Genomic DNA, 19,371 nt, shown 5'->3' with positions numbered 1-19,371 from the left:
AAAGAGTCTCCTTAACATAGCTTGAGGGGCTCAGTCACCCTATGATTTTTGGCATGGATATTCAGAGGTTTTTACAGCAGTGTAATGGCATGTTTAGTGTGAATTCTCGTCCATAATGCCAGTAGATGTCTTGTTCATCTTCTGGAGTAGATGACCGACTTTCTGAGGACCTAATTGGCAAATGCTTTTCATAACTTCAAAATACTTAATGCTTACTGTATGTTTGTATTGTGTAACAGGCTAAGATACTAGCTTTCAGATACAATGTCTGAATTAAAGCATTGGAAACTTATATTGCTTATTCTTCTGCTTATGTCATTCCTGATCTGATTAATCTTTGACATTTTATTCTTCAGAGTTGAATTGGATGATGTCAGCTTTCCATTTTTAAAAATGTGATTTCCAGCAGATCCTACTGAACTTCAGTGTAACTATTTTTTTTTTTGATAAAAATTATCAATAAAGATTGTAGTCACTTTTCTATTTAATATGAAAGATAAAGTGCATGACTCTGCAGAAGGACTGTTTAACTACCTGAATTCACCTTTCAACTTCCATAAGCTTGCTTTTTCTCTATATGAAAATGCCTCCTCCTTTAGTTGTATTAACTACTCTTGGGCTGCAGCTGTCATTTTGGAAGTCAGTTTTTCTCACTGTCCTTTGGGATGCATGGGAAGGCAGTTGTCCAGTTGGATAAGTAGCAAAATTGATCGTTTTACATTGTTGTGTTGTTTTTTCTCATTGTATTTTGTGAGAACTTCTACTCATACTTCCCTTAGCTTCATTAGCAGTGAGACTTCTACAATATCTTATTGAGGAGACAGCTAAATGACTTCTGAAGGTGGTGTCTGTTTGATATGACAAGTGCACTAGGAGTGGTCGTACTTTTCTTTGTTCCCTTGGCATAGCTTTTAGATCAAATGCAAGCTGGTGCATGGGTATGTGTGTGTCTCAAGGAAAAAAAAAATAGAACTTCATCTTGCCTTCTGCAGTGCAGCAGCTTTTAGGGCAGCAGGTGGTGATGAAATCTGAAAGACAATAGGGGAGTGCCTTTGTATTTACAAATTTATTGACTACTAACATGCTTCAGTAAGTCTTCTAGCCAACTGTTGTGGCAGGAAAGTAAGCTTTGTGGCTGGTGTGAATTAGGACAGCAGATGAGGAATCCTTGGGAAGGATGGAAGGACAGGCTCTGTAAAACAGGTTATCTACATAGATGGTAAATATAGTTTGGGATTACTTGAATAGTAGATCAAAACCTTGTGAACATGCAAGTAATAGATACTGTAAGGTGTAATGATACAGTACTTAGTGATCAGCGATTTTCAGTTCTAGTGGTGTTAGGCATGATCTTGAGTAGATTTTTAATTCAGAGACACAATTTTCAGCCTAAAATCCATAGTGGGTTTCTTATTCATTGCCTTTATCTAAGACTTTTCCTTCACAGAGACTTGTCTGGACAGAAGCTTCATTCATTAATTCTTTGAGAGCCCTCTGTGACTGCCTGCTGGATTTTTTTAGTGGGGAAAAGCTATTTGAATTATTTAAAAGTGGATTGGGCAAATCGATTTGGTAGTCACAGGTGTTACTGATTGGCATGAGTATGTGTATCTTGGGATACTTATAAAATTATGTTGTGAGACATACCCCCAAGATCATTCTCCCATTTGTCAGCTGGACAGGATTCAGTTGGCTGTTTTAGTTTCTGCAGGTGGTGAATGATCTTTCTAAACAAATTCTCATGTGAAGGGCAGCCTGTGTGGTGTGGTTTTTTAGATGATGCTGATTTCAACTGCATTTCTGGCTGTTCATTGTCAGTCTTTGTTAGATAAGTTTGTTCTTGTTGTGTATTATGATACCCAGAGCCAAAACCAGCCCAAAGCTAGGTAATCGTGATTTTTAAATATTATTTTGTTTTTTCCCCCCAGTGTATCCTCAGCATAATTTCCAGTGATGATAATCACTTTAGACTGTTGTAGATGACAAACATGTCTGATTGTGTATATACACCTTGCTTAGCTATTTAGAAACTGAGATGCGAAAAATTTCTGATATGCATCATGTAGGGGATAGAACAGGGCGTGTTGAACATGTATCTCAGCTGTAATGATGAGCAGGGTTAATTAAAACTGTCTTATGAGGTGGCCAGTGTGGAGGCAGCATTTCTGGGGCTTGCAGACACCCACTGCAGGCTGTCGCTGAGGCAGTGGTGATGTGAGGGCTGACGAAGAAGGGAATTTTGACCCAAGTGAAACATAATGTTTCAAGTTTGTAAATGTCTGCTGTCCATTTTTTTAATAAAAACAGTAGGCTTGTATTCAACATTTAGTTTTGTAATGTAGCCCAGCAAGACGATCCTGCATAAAATTGCTACGTGCATTTTCAGCTTTTCCTTAGCTTTATATAAGTTTTACAGCTGCTGCTAGGAAAAAGGGCAGCATGATTTGATACTCTTATTCCATTAGGCTTCCTGATAACCTGCAGCCCCAGTGAACTGACCAGTCCCAAACAAAATATGTAAATACATGCACTTGCACTGGAGGCTGGCACCAAGGCAGGTAAGGTGAGCAAACTGTCATGAGATACTCATCTTATTGTTGGAAAATCAGGTGGACAATATAGATGATCTGAAAACCATATTATTTTGTCATTTTTACTGCACATTTTATGAACTGGAACAACTGCGTTTTAACATAAATAAGTATGAGCTCCGATAACTGTTTATTCTGATTTTATTTTGTAGTGGATGTTCTGTTACCCAGATATATCTTGTCAAATCGTTAATGTTGTGTGGTCTCCTTTTTTCCATGAGTTGTCAGTAATTTGCATAACGTGGTGCAAAACCACCTTTTAAGGGCTGATTAATGTTTCTGTGAGTCAGTAGAGGCATGAGTAATAATAGGTGGTTCTCAGAACATAAGGAAATACTTGCAAGTGATAAAGGTGAAGTGTTAATTGGAACCAGCTGATACATACTGTGTTACTTCTGCCTTATATTAAATGGTCTGGAGACTTGTCTTTCAGATGTTGTGAATCACCCAAACCACCCATTATAAAATGTTGGGTTTTCTTGGTTGGCTCTTGTTCGTATTTAGGATCTGAAATGTTTTATTTATGCATAAACATGGAAGAACATTACAAATGAGTGGAACAGGGAGATTACAGGACTGGGAATATCTCATTTTTAGAGTTATAACCGGAGACAAAAGCCTGTCCCCTTGTTCTCCCGCATGTATAGATAATAAGCACATCTGCTTAATCTGAAGACTTCTGTATTTTAAACCAGCTCTGGATCTCCCTAAACAGAATATACCAAGCAGGAGGCGCGTTGTTTTTCCAGCTCAGTTCTCCGTGAAGTACAACTTGATGCTATTTTACTAATCTTGGGGTTAGGTGACTTGCTGTTGAGGAGAAAGAAGTCTGGAATGTGGTTGGAACAACGTTACAAGCATCATTTGGGATCAAGTTTCAAGCAGAAACTTGTTGCTGCCTTAGACAAGCTGATCTCTAAGGCAGCAGTGGCAGTACATGACATTGATTGCTGCTTCAGTGCACTGGCTAAGGTAGTTGTTAAACACATGCCCAAGTGTAGTTTCTGCACTAGATTTCAAATTTGGATGTTTTTTTTTTCCTTGCTTATTGAAATAACAGAAGCTTTAAAAACACACTGAATGCAGACTGAAGAAACCCTGTGTCACAGAGCTGTTTGGAGTTACGTATTTAGTCCTGGGGCAGAAAAGTGCTTCATAAAGCAGCTGGGCTTGGGTTCCTAGAGGAAGCCCACTTGCTTGTTGGTGGCAATGCCTTGGAGCCTTTCGTAGTGTGTTGGGTTGCAAGCAATACTGTGGCAGTTAACCCTCACCGGGGAGGTGAAATTTTCATACGTCATACCTTTGGGAACACAATTTCCTAGAGCAAGATGAAGATAGTTAACTTGGAAATACTTTTTTTTCCTTTGGTTTTGAAATCCTTCCCTTTCTCCCGTGCCTTTCACTGTCAAGTTCAGTCTTTTATTATCTTATAAATAGTATCATTTATTGACAGTGTAACCTGCAGTATGGTAAGAAAACCCTCACTTCTAGAAATTAAGTGGAAAACAGCAATGGCAATTAAAAATGTGTGGTTTTAATACCATGTCAGATTTCTTAAAATAAAAATAGTATACTATTAAAAGTTAATTCTGTTAGGATATTTCACTTAAGTGATAGCTTTCTTTACCATTTATGTGACACACTGTGTGGCCAGTGATATGTTCTGCACTGGCCATTGTGGGAGAAAGCTGGAGTTTCGTGTAACTTTTATTTCAGATGCATCCTGCTACTGCTTGTGCAGACATTGCAGTGCATGCTCATTGTCGGATCACTAAACCTTCTGCTGAAAAATTACTAGGCAGAAAACTTCTTTGGGTTATCAGTAAAATCCAGTTGTGCTTATTAAGTTTCCTGTCATGTGCGGTGTCTGTGCCTGACCCAGCATGGCAAGGCGATGCGGTTGAAAATGACCACGAAAATTTACTGACTGCTGTACAGGGAAGGAAAAGCTTGGTGCTGGAGGAAAAAAAAACAAAAACCTGTATTGTTGAGATTGGGTTTATGAGAATGTCCTGTGGCATTTCAAAGAAAGTTATGTGAAAAACCCACTTCCTAGATAGAGCTTTTAATGATGCTACATGGGTAGTTGGGCTCTGGCTTGCTTACGCGGTTTCAGTAAAAATGCTGGAAGAACTGAGTACTAAAAATATGTTCTTAACCCCACAGCAGTGGTTAATGTAGGCTTTCCTGAAGGAATGAATCCCTTTAATTAGTAAGACAGTGAAGTTTATTTTGAGGTTTGCTTTGTTTTCAATTTGGGATGTGAACTCCTATGCACTGTAGTTTTTAAAAAAATAAAATCCTGTAGCTACGATGAGGCCTGTTACAGCTGTTGGCTGCAGCTGCAGTGTTCACTGTGCTCATCCTGGTACCTGCCTTTGCCTGGGAAAAAATAAATCTGCTTAAGCGGGGAAGAGGAGCCAAAAATTGTTTTGATCTGCACCAGTAGCTGATTTGATGTACTAACCACATGTTATATCTGTATATGCTATCCTAAAGACAGTTTGAGTTTCTTTTTCTTCATGCAAGTGCAGCTTTTGGTAGCACCATGGAAGGTTGAACAGAAATTGTCAAAACTTGTTTTAACTGCAGAAAATCAGCACGCATCAGTCAGGTAAATATGTCAAATGCCGTCTCATCACTGCTGTCCTTGAGAACAGGATTGTCAAAATATTTGAGATCTGACTGTCTGGTCTGTGTTGTCCTTTGGTCTGCTCTTTCCTGGGACCATGCTCTGGTCTAACAGAGGGTGATATGGAGAGGCCAGGGGATCTTCATAGCACAACTGTGCTTTGCAGAATCAGAGAGAAGGTCCCCAAATGTAAGAAGGGAGAAACTGATATTTTTGCCCCCTGAAGATGAAGCTTGCGCTGTGTCTGGTTGGAGTGGCAGCATGTGGGGTGGCCCTGCAGCCATTACAAGGCTCCCACAGAAGAGCTGTGCACAGCAGGGAGAGCTAGTCCCTCTGATGATTTCCAAGACACTGGAAATGTGCGTTTAGTGTAGCATGTTCTGCTGCTGCTTTTGGGGTGGTTTTGTTGACATATGTGTACTGTAGCTGTTTGCTTTCTGTTTTTCCATTGTACTGCTTCCAAATAGCTGTGCTTTATTACAGGTTTAAGGCTGCACTTGGTTGTGTTAATTATTTTTTTAAGAGCGTGTGCTAGTGTTGTTGCTAGAGTAGAGGCTGACACCCTTCTTGTTAGCTTTGAAGTACGTTTTAGATCTTTATGTTTTTCTGACTTTAAAGTTTTTTCAAAACATAAACCACATTCTCATAATGAATGTCAGTCGCTAATGCAGTTGAGTTTACCTTAGGAAGTGGTACAAAGGTGAAAAAGAATAAAAGCCATGATGGGATAACTGGCCTCCGGCTTTCTTTTCTCCGTTTATGAAAAGGCAATAGGAGATTATGGCATTGACAGGGAACAGAATATGAAGAGAGATTACTTATGTGTTTGGATGCAGGGGTTTAGCAATGAGACAGTTTACAGAGTGTTTAGAGTATGTCATAGGTCAGGCCAGAACAGTGTGAAGATGCAGCAAGACGACTTTTGCAAAAATGGATTATTTTTCCAACTTCTCCTTTTAATAGGGGTCACTTCAGTGTTGCAAAACAGTGGATACAGAAAGCATTAGAGCAGGTTTGTAAGAAAGGAGGTGCAAGTCTCTTAGTTGTAGCTAAATTCTTTTCTGATTCCTGAACTCCGCATGGGCTTCTTTAAAGATAAAATTTCTAGTACAGTCATTTGAGTTTAAAGTACGTGCCTGAGGTGAAGGGAACCTGGTGAAGCTCTGAAAACATACTTGAGTTTCTTGGCTTCACCCAGCAAACACAAATGAGAATGTAGCCAGCGGGCAAGATTTTTGCAAAGACTGAGAAGAGTTTTATTCCCAGGTGAATGTTTTGTAAAAAAATGTAGTATTACCGGTTTTAGCAAAACTAAAAATTCAGCTTTATAAACCTCAAATGGAGAATTAGTAAATTGATATTTGTGTATAGCCTGGCTTTTTTTTGCTTCCAATAAAATGTCATGGTAGCCTCAGAGGCATGTCTGGTTCTGCCTTGATTTAGGTCCCAGCAATTTGTGTAATGGTGATAAGCAATATAGTAATGATGATAATCATTCTCTCCCTCTCCCCTGACAGACTTGATATGACATCTTAGACCTATCAAATTTAGCAATAACTGTTGAGGTTTGGAGAAAGTTGTATTTAATGTGAGCTGGCATCTGGTTTCCACCATCCTTTTTGCCAGACTCTCTTGCTGGGGCTTCAGAGTGCTGCATGAGTCAGGGGTGAGGTGGGACAGGCTCCCTGGGAGGAGAAGGCGAAGGAGTGATAGCGAGTGGTTGCAGATCTTGGGATTACTGTGATTGATTTGCTTACCTTCAGCTCCCTACAGACTTGCAGTTTTATCTGTGAATGGAAGTTGAAAGAGGCTTTGTGTTATAGTTAGTCACAGAGTCTAAAGTTCAGCTGACAAATGTTTTGAGTTACCAAAATAAATAATTCCTACTTGGATAGTCTGCTGTTTTCTGAAGTGTTGTAATAGCAGGTGCTTTTTAAATAGGAAGCTCAGGAAGGAAGCTGCTTTTCTGGTGGTGTGTTTAGTCACATAGTACCTTTTTAAACTGTTTTGCTGCAAGCTAACGTAACAGTTACATTAGGGCAAAAGATAATGGCAGCCCTGAGTCCTTCATTCTTTGCATTCTCTCTGCTTTAGAGCTGTGTCTCTTACTCAGCTGTGCAGTATGTTATGACAAAGGTTTTTACCATGCTTTGGTTCTGTGATGGTTCAGTGGTTTAACAGTCTCTTAGGCAAAATGGTAATGAAATTGAGTAAGTGGGTGTTACCCTTATTACAGAAAAATAAAAACTAACTTGAGCATCTGAAGGAGTACCTGAGATGAGTGTCTGCACTGTTTACGTGTGCTGCTGAAGCCGAGTCTGGGTGTCCTGGTGTGGCAGCAGAGAAGGACTCCAAGGGCAGGGGTGAGCATCCCGGGCGCCTGGCTGTCCCTGGCCAGTCCCCAGTGGCGGCCCTTTCCCTGCCCTGCGAGTTTAGGGAGGCAGAGGCCTCCAAACAGACACAAACCAGGTGTTTCCGATACCTGCCCACATCCCAATTTCCTTCTCTAGGTTCTCCATCTCAGCTATTAGAAAATAAACCTTTCTATCTTAGCAGATCTATTTGCAATTGAAATAAAAAGGGGCCCCTTTTCACTGTTTCCTTGTTGCTGTAACTAAGGCTTTCACATTGGTTCCAGCTCAGCATTAATTCCCTTTGAGAGCATGCCTTGGATTGCATTAACATTTTTTTTGACGTTTGACAAAAGCCTTGTTTAAACAAGTTAGATGTGCATCAGGCTAATAAATATAAAACCCATCAGATTATTCCTGCTGTGCTGTTCTCTGGAGAACACTGTCTCATTTGTGTATTTTCCGCTAATCATCTCCAAATCTTGCATTGGTGATATCAAGTTAGGGAAAGTGAACTTAGTATTACATATGGTATAGTCAGGGAAAAAAAGGCTCTGTTTTGACAACCAACATAGCAATCTTGGAGACATGACTCGAGTTCTAAAAAATGTTTTCAGAAATGTGTTGCATAAACAAGTCATAATTTCCCTTGTGGAGAGGGTAATGTTTTTCTAGATACACTTCTGTACAAACATGCTGGACCCATTTTCTGTAGCCCCAATTTAAAGAACTGAAAAAGTAAATCAATGATTGTATGATGCCAGAGCACAGATTGTGGCTGACAATCAAGGAAGTTGGGCTGTAAGTCAATTTAAGTAACTGAACTTTGATAGTGCAATTTTTGCATCTGGGTGCTGTGACTGTACCAGATGGTACAGGGCAGCAGAAGAATAAAGCATCCTCGGTTGCACCATTGCGCATTTTACAGTCTTGTCTAGCACTGCTTGCTTGCAGGTTACTTGAGAGGGAAGAGCATTTAGGCATGTAGAAGAGTGTTGGTTTGCAAACTGAGTTACTGGATCACACCCATTTAACCATATTGACTTCATCGTGACTGCATGGGTGTGACGGGGGGTAGAGTTTGCCTCCATCCACATTAATCACACAGCATGCAACCACCAAGCTGAGAAACTGAGAATAAACTCTGTAGATGGATGGATAAATGATGCATTGGGGAAGGGTGGACTTGGCTTTTATGGGGCAAATCATGCCTCCTATTTGCTGGTGTTCTTCAGGGGAGGACAAGGGAAATTGTTTATTTTGATGACTGAAAGAGTTGCTCTCGCTAGAGACTCCAGCTAAGCTGCCATCAGATAAGAGGGCAATCATGTATAGGATTAGTTGATTTTTCCCTTTGAAAAAACCCAGCAGCTAATTTTGGAGGAATCTGTGCTGCAGCCTCTTCTGGTTAAGATATTGAGAAGTGGCCTGGGAAAGGGGATGAAAGAGGGCCACAATTTATAGTTTGTTTGGGGTAGTAAAAAACAGGAGCTGGTTGTGCAGAGTTACAGAAAAATCTTGCAATGGTTAGTGGTGGATCTACTGGCAGATTAAACTTAATGCGGATGAGTGCAAAGAGTCGCATGGGGAGAGGGCAGTTCTAACTCATGTATCACAGCTCTGAATAAGCTGTAAGTCTCGGTAAAGGTCTTGGCATCTGTAAGAGCTTTGTGGAAATCACGAATGAAGTGCTCTGCAGGGCTCAAAGCAAAGAGTGTTAAGGACAGAAAACAGAACAAAGTTGTCATGCCTCCATTAAAAGGATGTAGCGTGCACATCTCTGGAGGCTTTAGGGGGGGGATTGTGGTCCTCACATCTGGAAATAAGAATAGGAGAACAAAAAGGTGCATTCGGAAGGCAGTAAGTTTGGTCCAGGCAACAGCTAATCCACCTAAGCAGGGTGCACCCTGGCAGGGGGAAGACAAGAGGGATCATCCTGAGAGAGAAGGGGGGTAAAGATGGAATCACTGTGGATTATCCCTTTTTATATAAGAATTAAGAAGTGTCTTGTGAAACCAGTAAGAGTCAGATGAAAAAATAGCCCAATAAATTTTTCTTTTGCTATGATCCAAAAGATTATTGAGTTGTGAGTTGCTGTAGGACCGTGGGAGTGGCAGTCTTTAGCAGAGATGCACAGCTATTAGCTGATGGATAAAATGCGTGAAGGGCTGTATGTATTTATATGAAGAGTCTGCTTCTATCTGAACTGCATGTTGAGCTAAATTCAGGGAGAGGAGGAGCAAGGGGGTGTGATGCCACCTCGTCCGTTCTTGTCTACTGCCAACCTATGCCAGAGTAGGAGGGCAGATGAATTACTGGTCTGGGTTTTGGTGTCCACCACTCTTAACAGTTTGTGCTTTTGTCACTCTTTTATTAAGCGTGACTTGATAGTCCCTTTAGCTCCTTCCTCCTATGCTTTCTCTCCCCCTCCACCCCCTCGGTCACTATGGTTTTGCTCATTTCTGTGATTTACTTCACATTCTGCTGCTTAGGCTTTGGTGATGCTCAGATGTTGCCCCAATATAATCTCTTCTGTGGAATTCCACTGATGAAAATCCTTTGGCTAGCTTGACTTTTCACTGCATGCTTGGTTTTCATTGAGTATTGCTGCTGTTGTACCTGTAAAATAAGTATTTTTTTCCTCCACAAGGTAGTCACCAAGTAGTCACCAAGTTCTTGTTTATTTTTTCACCTGTTTTTGTTGTTGCTTTTTGTTTGTTTGGTGTTTGGATTGGTTTTTTTTTTGTTGGTTTGGGGTTTTTTTTGTTATATCCATTCTTATCTATCTAGAAAGCTAAAAGTATTTTCAGCCTGCCAAACAATGAATCTGAGTCAATTTTTTGCATCTCTGTTGTGATTTTTCTTCTTTCTGGCTCGCCAAATAAAATCTTTTTCTTTATTCATTTAGAATGTTCTCCTTATTTTCCCCACTTCATCTTTTTATACTCTTGACATTGATCTTTTGCCAAGTGTTTTAGCTGTCTCTCTTCGTCTTTGATGCATTGTAGGAAGGTTTCTCATTAATACTCAGATTTGAATAAGAAAGGCTAATTTCTTGTTTGTGTCTGTAGTCAGGAAAGACAGCATAGGCTATGATTTTTGAAGGTGTCTCCTTTTGGGTACTTTGGATGTTTTTGTTTGGACACAGGTTTAATTCATTGTTTTTAACCCTGATATTCCGCAGTTTTGTAAGTAGCACCTCACTCCCTTCATGTCTTGAGCTTGGCTTGTTACAGCTCAGTCTTATTGCCACATTCTCATTTAGTTATGTTTTGGGGTAATGTTTCCTGCGCTGGCAATACCCTTCCCTTGAGACAGGATATGGTATAAAACAGATCTCACCTTTGACACTGACCTGCTTTCTAGTGAGATCCAACAAAATTAAGACATTTGCCAAACATTTCATCTCCAGCGACTTCTTTTTCTTCCTGGAGTCCAATACTACTACAGTTACTTGTTTAGCTGTGTTCTCTGAGACTTGGGTGCTTACAGAAATAGTGTATTGCCTAAAAAAAGAGATACTATTTCATTTCAGGATGCAGATGTAACTTGAGGCATCAGGACAGCCCAGAGCCCTAGGACATGAGCAGTGCTATGTTCAGGTGCTTCTCCTTTTGCAAGAATATGAAGCAATGAGATAGACTTTAGCCATGCGTATTTGACAGGATTGATCTAGCTGACATAATTGTAGAAACAATTTAAGCCAAGGATGTGTTTTGTTCCCCTCCTCTGCTGAATGTGAGAGCAGTGATATCTCTGAGTTTGCCCCGTGCACACGCGTGGGAAGAGGCTGTCTTCAGCGTGACTGGGGAGACAAGGGGGTGGTGGGGTGACAGAGCCAGCTGCCTGGAGGTTGCCTGGTTTGTATGTGACTCCACTTGGGCAGGCCTGGTTTTTCTGTTGTGCTTAAGGAAGTACATTTCATTTTTTAAAAAGATAAGACTTCAAAAAAAGACTATAAGACTTTTAAAGAACAACAACCAAACAACAATCCTTTGTTTCAGAGTGATCATTTACTTTCCTACTTTTACTGGGACAGGGAACAGCTTTACTGCAATGATGCTTTTCTCTTTCTATATTCCTTTTAACTTCTTGTGTTCACATAAAAGGAGCCAGACAGGACCAGTATTTTTCAGTGTCACCTTTTTCCAAGGGATGCTGCTGAGTATTAAGAAACATGCGTTTTACTGGAATTCAGATGTAATCCTGGTTGTCCTCGCTCAGAACATCCCTCTTTGAAGTGTTCTGTGCTTCTCTGATGGCAGAGTTGTCTCAAGAGAAAACAGTGGTTTTATTTGTGGGATTTTAATTTTTCTTTAACTCTGCGTCAGCTCTGTAATCCCAACCCACTGTGAAAATAGAGGGAGGGGGAAGGGTTTTTTAAGTATATAATTTACTTTTCCTTATAAACAGCCTACAGCCAAAATATCTTCTCTGGTTGGTTTTGGAATTGAGGGGGATGGGGGTGTGGTTAAGGTGACTAGTCTTGGTTGGAGCTACATTGTATTTAAGGACAAAACAAGTATTTTGGTGGTGTTATCTGTAAAACTTTAAGCATGAAACTGGTTTTGGGAATACGGTTGGAAACATTATACATCATTCAGTCCTGTTGTAGGAAGAGTAGGACTTTTTCCAGCTGTGAGAGCTAATGTCTTTGAAGTCATCTGAAAGCCACGTGTTCAGCAAGGTTGAGTATAGCTGTGCAGGTAAGACAGATGAGGGGGAATATTAGCAGCAACAAAATACTTTTCAGTTTGAACAATTTAAAAATTTGAGACAAATTCGAAATGCTGCGGTGACAGAGAAGTGCTCTTAAATTCCCAAACCCAAAAGTGTATTTTAGGAAAGGCTGACTCCTTGACTGTTAAGATTGTATGGCTCTTCACATCACCGGTCCTCTTTTTGTTTCCATGGCAGCGCAAAGGATAACACCGTTGCAGCTGTCAGTTGCTATTGGAAGACAGATCATGGGTTTGACCTAAATATCTATTTAATATAGTTCTCAGTTACAGGACATGGTTTTTCAGATGTCAAATATATGTGGAGCTTGTAATCAGTCTTGGCTGAGGTGCCTGATGCCTTAAAGAAGCTGAGCACAGAGCTGTCTTCCATTTTTACAATTAGCCAGTGATAAATCTGACCAATATCGAACATTTATGTTGAAACTGTAAGAGCACTTAGGATTTTATCCTTTCTGACAACACCTAGAAGGGATGGAGTAGTCTTTTAAACTGGCAGCTCACAAAAATCCTTCTTGTTTTAGGATTGTAATTGAATTGCTATGTGGCAATTTCATGACTTCTTCTGCAATGTGTATATTAATCCTGTTAACGAAGTGTAAATACAGTGTCACGTGTGATGGGACGTGACTTCCCAGCACTCTCACCCCAGCCTGGTTGGAGTTCCCAGCTGAAGCCGTGCAGAGGAGGGCTGGGGGGCACAGGGCCGCACTGCAGTTCTGCTTTTTGGTTAAACCACATAAGAATAAATGACATTTCTGCAACTTGGGAAAGAAAAAGGGGTCTGTTTGGAGTTGCATAGTTGTAGCAGTAATTTCTCATTGGCATACAGAGGAAAGCCACATTCTGTAATTCTATTGGACTGAGTGAGTAGGGAGGAAGAAGACTTTTCCTGATACTGATGGTTTCTAAAAATTTTATATGTTATTGCTTTGTACTTACTGTTCATAATTGTGTACAGAATAGAATGTATAGGCAGAGAGGATCCATATGAAAAGCTTACTGATTTTTTTTTTTAACAGGTATAATATGAATGAGAAAATTAATATAGAAAAAGGGCCTTTTGGAATATGACACATTCTTTCAAATAATATTTTATGCAGAGCTCAAAAATAGGCATGTCAGAATATTTTCTGCTATACTGTGTTGGAACTGAGTTGGTGCTTTGATTTGAAATGCTGGGGGCTGAGTTGGAGAGGATGTATGTCGAGAGATTACCCCTCCTCTGAAAAATGCATATTTTATTAGTATCACAAGTCTCAACCCAAAAGTTGCATGTTTCCCTCTTTACTGAGAAAATTAGCACACCAGCTTTGGGAAATACATTCTGAAAGTACTCCTTTGATACGGCTCCAAAAGAGAGATGTGTGTTTATATCTGCATCTTTGTGGGCAAGTGAGAACTTGTAGGAATATCTTCTTTACCGGTTCACTCTCAGGTTTTTATTTCAAACTAGGAAGTAACTCTAAATATTGCTTGTAATGCAGAAATTATTGAGGGGGATTAGGGTGTGATGCAGTTGTTGGTACTTTAACTTACTTTATCTGTTTTTGAGGGTTCCTGTTCTTATCAAAAAGAAAAGGATCTTTTGCTGAAGGTTTCCAGAGAAATCCCTTGGCTTTTTTTTTTTTTTTTTCAATAGTAGCTTTTCCTCATTTAAAAGGACAGCAAAGGGACTTTGGGATAGCCTGAGGGAAGCTCTTACTAAGAAGCTTTCCAAGAATCATGGAAGATTTAAGTCTTTTCATGTCGTACTGCAGAGACATCTGCTTGCTCTTCTCTCATCCCTCCTTTTGGACAGGTTTGCCATTAGGTTTTCATCTCAATCAGGCAAAAAGAAATCTGTGAACTTCTTAGACTTTGTATTAAATTGCTAGTCAAAGGTGAAATATTTCAGTGACAATAAAGGATAAAACAAAGTGGAGCCCTGGCTCATGCAGTACAAGGAATGAAGAGCAGCATCCTGTGCTGCACTGCTAATGGTGATGGTATTGGGGCAGTGATGGTTCTCCTAAAGCATTAATCAACAGACTTCATTGGCTTGTGGAGATTCCTTCGGCAGGAGGGACCCAAAGAATGGGGAGAGTGGTGTAAATCTAATTGGCCCCAGTTAAAAGTATTTATGCGTGGTCTAGTTAGCTGCCCTGCTGCTGTTGCCCATGGCAGTAAGTGGAGTTTATTTAGGTTAGCAGAGGGCTTCCAGCATTTAAGTGAAATATGGGATAAAACAGACTCCTGAACTACTAAGACAGGCTTTTCCTGTGGTTATTTCTGTAATTGCTGTGAAACTTCTCCGGTTTTCATACGTGACTTCCCTCTCCTCTTCTGAATTATGGACAGTTCAATTGACCTTGATCTTCTTGTCCCTCAGTAACATTGTTTTGCTAATATTTATTTAGTTTTTAGTGATTGTTCCTGGGTTTGAAGAAGAAAATTTGTTTTTCTGTTTGCAAAGTTATTCTAAGCAGGGCTTTTATATATAGTGTTGAAACAGTCAAACCTTTTTGGAAGTCTGTTGTTGTGCTATGCAGTGGAGTACAGAAATCTTGCCAGGAATTGCCATCAAAGCCCAGGATTTTACCACAACACTGTGTTCATGGGGAACCAAATTAGCATGTACACCTGATTCTTAATGATTCTTAATATTGGGACTAACAGAGAAGGTGCCTCTGGCTGAAGCTGAGGTTCTAAACTGGGGTTTTAAAATAGCTATGGATCTTGTAGTTTGTGCTTTGGTGTAGTGATGAGTAAGTGGATCTGAGAAAATCTAAATGTGGTGGTGGAAATTTAAAAGAAAAGAAAAAAGAAGAAAAAGGGGCTGTTTTGCAGAAAAGTAAACGGTGAAGAAAATGCAACTTACACTATCTTCTTGGTGCACGTTTTAAAAATAAATGATTGACACCATGCATATTTGAAGCTTCTGATCACTGATGCAGAAGTTAAATGAACAGGACATACAACTGTGATTAATTATTGACAAGTCATTCCTTTCATATGTATAGTCCGTAGTTAGATGTGAAGGTTGAGTTCACTTGAATTCCAAAGTCAGAAAGTAATTCAAACAAGACTCCAGTTGATCAATTTCATACATATGGTTCTATTTATTATGCAAATCTCTTCCAATATGTTTAAATCAACGTGCGGTAGTGGGTTTTTTGTTTCTTCAGCAGAGTATGTTTGTGGACTAACCAGTTTGTGTTTTGCATGCTACAGTTTGCATCTAATGTTTCATAGTCATGCGTTTTTTTTTTTTTTTTTTTCTTTTTAAAGTGAATCCTCAAGCTTGTTTGTCATGTTCTATCTGCAAGTATTTGACCTTTTCACCTTGATTTCCATGGGTCTTGGGATTAACTTGGAATAAATCACTCATTTCTGAGGCATTTGTACTAGAATTGAATTGGTTAGCTGGGTACTTCAACATCCATACCAGTGATGGTACATGAACCTCGTTTTGCTAAAGAAGCCAGATGCTGTTTCATGACATGTTGCGTTTTTAACTGTCTTTATTCTTTGTAAACATGCCAGTGTAAATTTATATCACGGAGGGAAGATTACCTCATAGATCTCCTAATAAAACTTTGTTGTTTTTTTCATTAAAAAGGGCAAGGGAAGACCATCTGTAATTTAATTGCAAATTGAAGTTAAATAATATTGTGAAATTATAGTTTAAACAGTTGGGAAGAGGTTAAGCTTGGTTTGTTTTTTTTTTTCTTTTACAGACATTTTTGTAATAAAATGGTATTTCAAATATTTTCAAGTATTTTGGACACTCAAAACCTGTGTGCATAGCATAACCAGGTACTTAACAAAAAAGGAGAAGATAGATTTGTCAAGAAATCTAGCACCTTGTCACGTTAGTTTTCTTTTATTTCTTTTACCTATCGCTGATCAGAATGAACATGTGTGTATTTTATGTATTGAGGATATTTGATGTCTGAGACAGTTTGTTTTGGAAGGTCATTGTGTGGGGTTTTGGTGCATTTCAATGAAGGAAGGACCAAACAGGATGAATAAATCCATGCCCTCAAGCTGGATCATTCTTCCTCTGCAGCTACTAGCTTTCTGCTTTGTCTTTTGTCCTCTTCACTTTTTGGAAATATACCTTTCAATGCCTCTCCTACCTGATTTATGCTTTTGGAATGTACAGATCTTACAAAATAATATTAAAATGATTTTTTTTTTTTCTTCCCTAGAACATTTTATAAAAAAATGTGATGGGGCTTCTGATGTTCTTGTTACCCATGTGAGTCTACCCCTTGGCTTAAATGGTGGATTTTTTGCAGTTCTCCAAGTCAGTAGCAGTGATCTGTGCACTCACCTCTTTTTTTTTTTTCTTTTTTTAAATCTTCTGTGGTGGTAAAATCCAACACGTCTTTTTTATTGAAGCTTGTTGACATTAATAGAGAGTTCTCACATTTTGTTTCACACACCAACACCCCCGCCAGTCAGGCATAATGCTTGCCTGAGACTGATGGTTTTCCCTGACCCGTGAGAATCTGGTGATCAGCTGAAACCTCCTTCTGTTGTACAGCCTTGGCTAGTTCTTCCTGCTGCCAAGTCTTGCAGAGAAAATGGCAAGTTTCATTTTTTACCCATTTATCTTTTGTGTGTAGTAATAAAGAAAAGAGTAGTGCATGCACAAGTATGGGGGAAAGAGATGCAAGCATGTTCCAATTACACTATACAAACATACCATTAAACTATAGGAATGTATAGATCAGGAATTAATTGTCAGAAACAAGTGTTTTGGAACAGAGCTGTGCAATATAAATGGTACTTGAGGTTTTGAAAATGAATACAGGCTAACTTAGGTCTGTCATACAGTTTTAATTAATACTTAGTCAGAATTGTTTCATGGAATCAGGCTTAACTGGAGTAGTCTGTCTTGATCTGATATTCCAGTTTTTGCATGGTAAGATGTGACTTGTTAGCTCAGCTGGAATGTTGCCGAGATACGGAGGCTATCAGTGTGGTTATAGGCTGACTAACAAGTTCTGTTACCACTCTAATGAGTGGTAATCCAAAGCATCAGATTCATAAGTGCAAATTATTTGTTATCTTTACTGGGGAGGGAGTAGTGGTTAACCATACAGTGATATAATTTAAATCAGCACTTGCATGTTTACATGCATTTGAAATAACTGTGAATCTATTACTGTTCCACGAGTGATGACCAAAATCGTAACTGTGTAAAGTTACAGAAGCATCACTTGAGAAATCTGTATTTTATGCCACCTGAAGAAGGAGGTTTGTGTAGAAAGGAACTGTTTAGTTTGTTGGCTTCTCATTATGGTCAGTTCTTTCATATCATGTTTGAGTTGGATGGCAATTTCTTCTCCTTTTCCACTACTTCGCAAGTCAGCAACAGTTCAAAGCCAAACCATGGAAATTGGTAGTTTACCATCAGGGCAAGTTAGGGAAGGATTCCCCTTCTGCGCAAGGCAGGTTTCTGGAGGTGGTAGTTTGATTCCTGCAGTTTTGGTGCTCTACAGACTTTCCAGGGGCTGTTGGAGAAGCTCTGGGACCTGGAACAAGGCAGTCACAACAGTGGTTGTATGTTCCACTCTGCTCTTGACAGCAAGAGGGGAGCCCAAGGCCAAGGCACTGCTTGTCAGCTTGGTTTGCCTGCTCATATCCAGACTGTGATGATCCGCTATCTTCCAGTGCTCACTGTAAAGGAAAAATCTTGCTTCCTTACAGGAGGGTAGGAAGAAGAACAGCTAGGCAAAGTTGCGGTCTTTTTTGAATGCCTTAGTCGTAAAGCTCCTAGAATAGGTCTGTTATGCTATGTTCTTGATTGAAATATTGCTGCTGGTTTGTCTGCGTCTTTTAAGGTTATTTTCACAGAATCACAGGATCATCTCAGTTGGAAAAGGCCTTGAAGATCCTCCAGTCCAACCATTAACCTCACACTGACTGTTCCCAGCTCCACCAGATCCCTCAGCACTGTTTCAGCTTGGCATGCTACAGAAGGTTCCCCCTGGCTTGCCCAGGTTGAGACTTGATCAAATTTTCATGTGTTCCTGGTTTCTAGAGGGTCTTCTGGCTGGAGACAAGAAAACAGGGCAGTGGCTGCTCAGGTCAGGTGTCTCCACCCTGTGTGCGTCCTGTGTCCCTGCCCGTTTATATAGAGGGACACCTTCGGGTCAGACAGTCTCTGAACTAAATTGCTGTTGGTCTGCAGGGAAAATACATTCTTCTGCAAGCATCTCCTGTTCTTTACTATCATCTGCTGATCTCTGCCATAGTAAAATGATACTGCCATAGCTGAACATTTTGTCTGACCTGGTGCAGCTGTTTTATATGCTGATGTGGTAGTTTCTAAGCAATGCAGTAAATAATATGTATTCTGGCTGCACTGAATTACTTCAAACAGAGGAGTGGTTTTGAAGGACTGCAACAGCTCTAGAGACATGCCTTTTTTTTTTTTTCCCCCCCTCTCTACCCCAGCTCTCAAAGCATAGTTCATCCTTTGCCATCCTCTCTGTCCTCATCTTTCCCTTTTTTAGCTTGGAGCCTTTGGTCTAAGACTTTGATAATGTTTGACAAATGCTTTTCTACTACTTCAACATAAACAGATCTTTTTGAACTTAGGGTGAGGTGGTAGCTAGAAGGTGGTGTTCATTATTACTATTTCATAGTGCTTCAAATTGTTACCTGTTAATTGAAATTGTAGTGTTTAGTTCTAAAGTGTTTAGTTTGCTTATCCCAAGTGTATTCAGTAATCCTTGGGTTTTCTTCTATGGTAAGAAATGCTGATATGATCATGGAGGAAAAAAGAAAAATACTTATAAGCAGTATTTGCTTTCTTAAACCTTTACTAGGTAAATCAGAATTGACAAGCAGTGGGTTGCAGGAAAATTATCTGTGTGCTGCTTCCTGGTGAGACCTCACTGACACAAGAGTCTTATTTTAACTGGTGTACAGCCTCATCCAGTATAGATGTAAAACTCAGACTTCAATTTTTGATCATCTCAGATTACTTCAAATCATGCAGCAGGAGCCTAATGACCATAATGTTTTCTCTTGAAGCTGGAATACCAAAAGTTTAATCCAGT

At 39.7% G+C, this 19,371-nt stretch overlaps 1 protein-coding gene across 9 annotated transcripts in view; it reads left to right on the top strand.

Annotated features, from left to right (window-relative positions):
* Nucleotides 1-19,371, top strand: part of AGAP1 (ArfGAP with GTPase domain, ankyrin repeat and PH domain 1) — a 355,685-nt gene that overhangs the window by 71,697 nt on the left and 264,617 nt on the right. Inside the window, exon 1 of one of the 9 annotated variants that reach the window (XM_026852144.1) lies at nt 12,608-12,614. The exons of the other annotated variants lie outside the window; for them this stretch is intronic. The gene's annotated coding sequence lies outside the window, so the exon portion shown is untranslated. Of the gene's footprint in view, nt 1-12,607; nt 12,615-19,371 lie in introns of those variants that run through there. 9 annotated transcript variants of the gene reach the window in all.

Source organism: Athene cunicularia (assembly GCF_003259725.1).
Source record: "Athene cunicularia isolate RWA chromosome 7 unlocalized genomic scaffold, athCun1 chr7_part1, whole genome shotgun sequence".
In the NCBI taxonomy this organism is placed as follows: Eukaryota; Metazoa; Chordata; class Aves; order Strigiformes; family Strigidae; genus Athene; species Athene cunicularia.
This window is presented reverse-complemented; position numbering and strand designations above follow the sequence as displayed.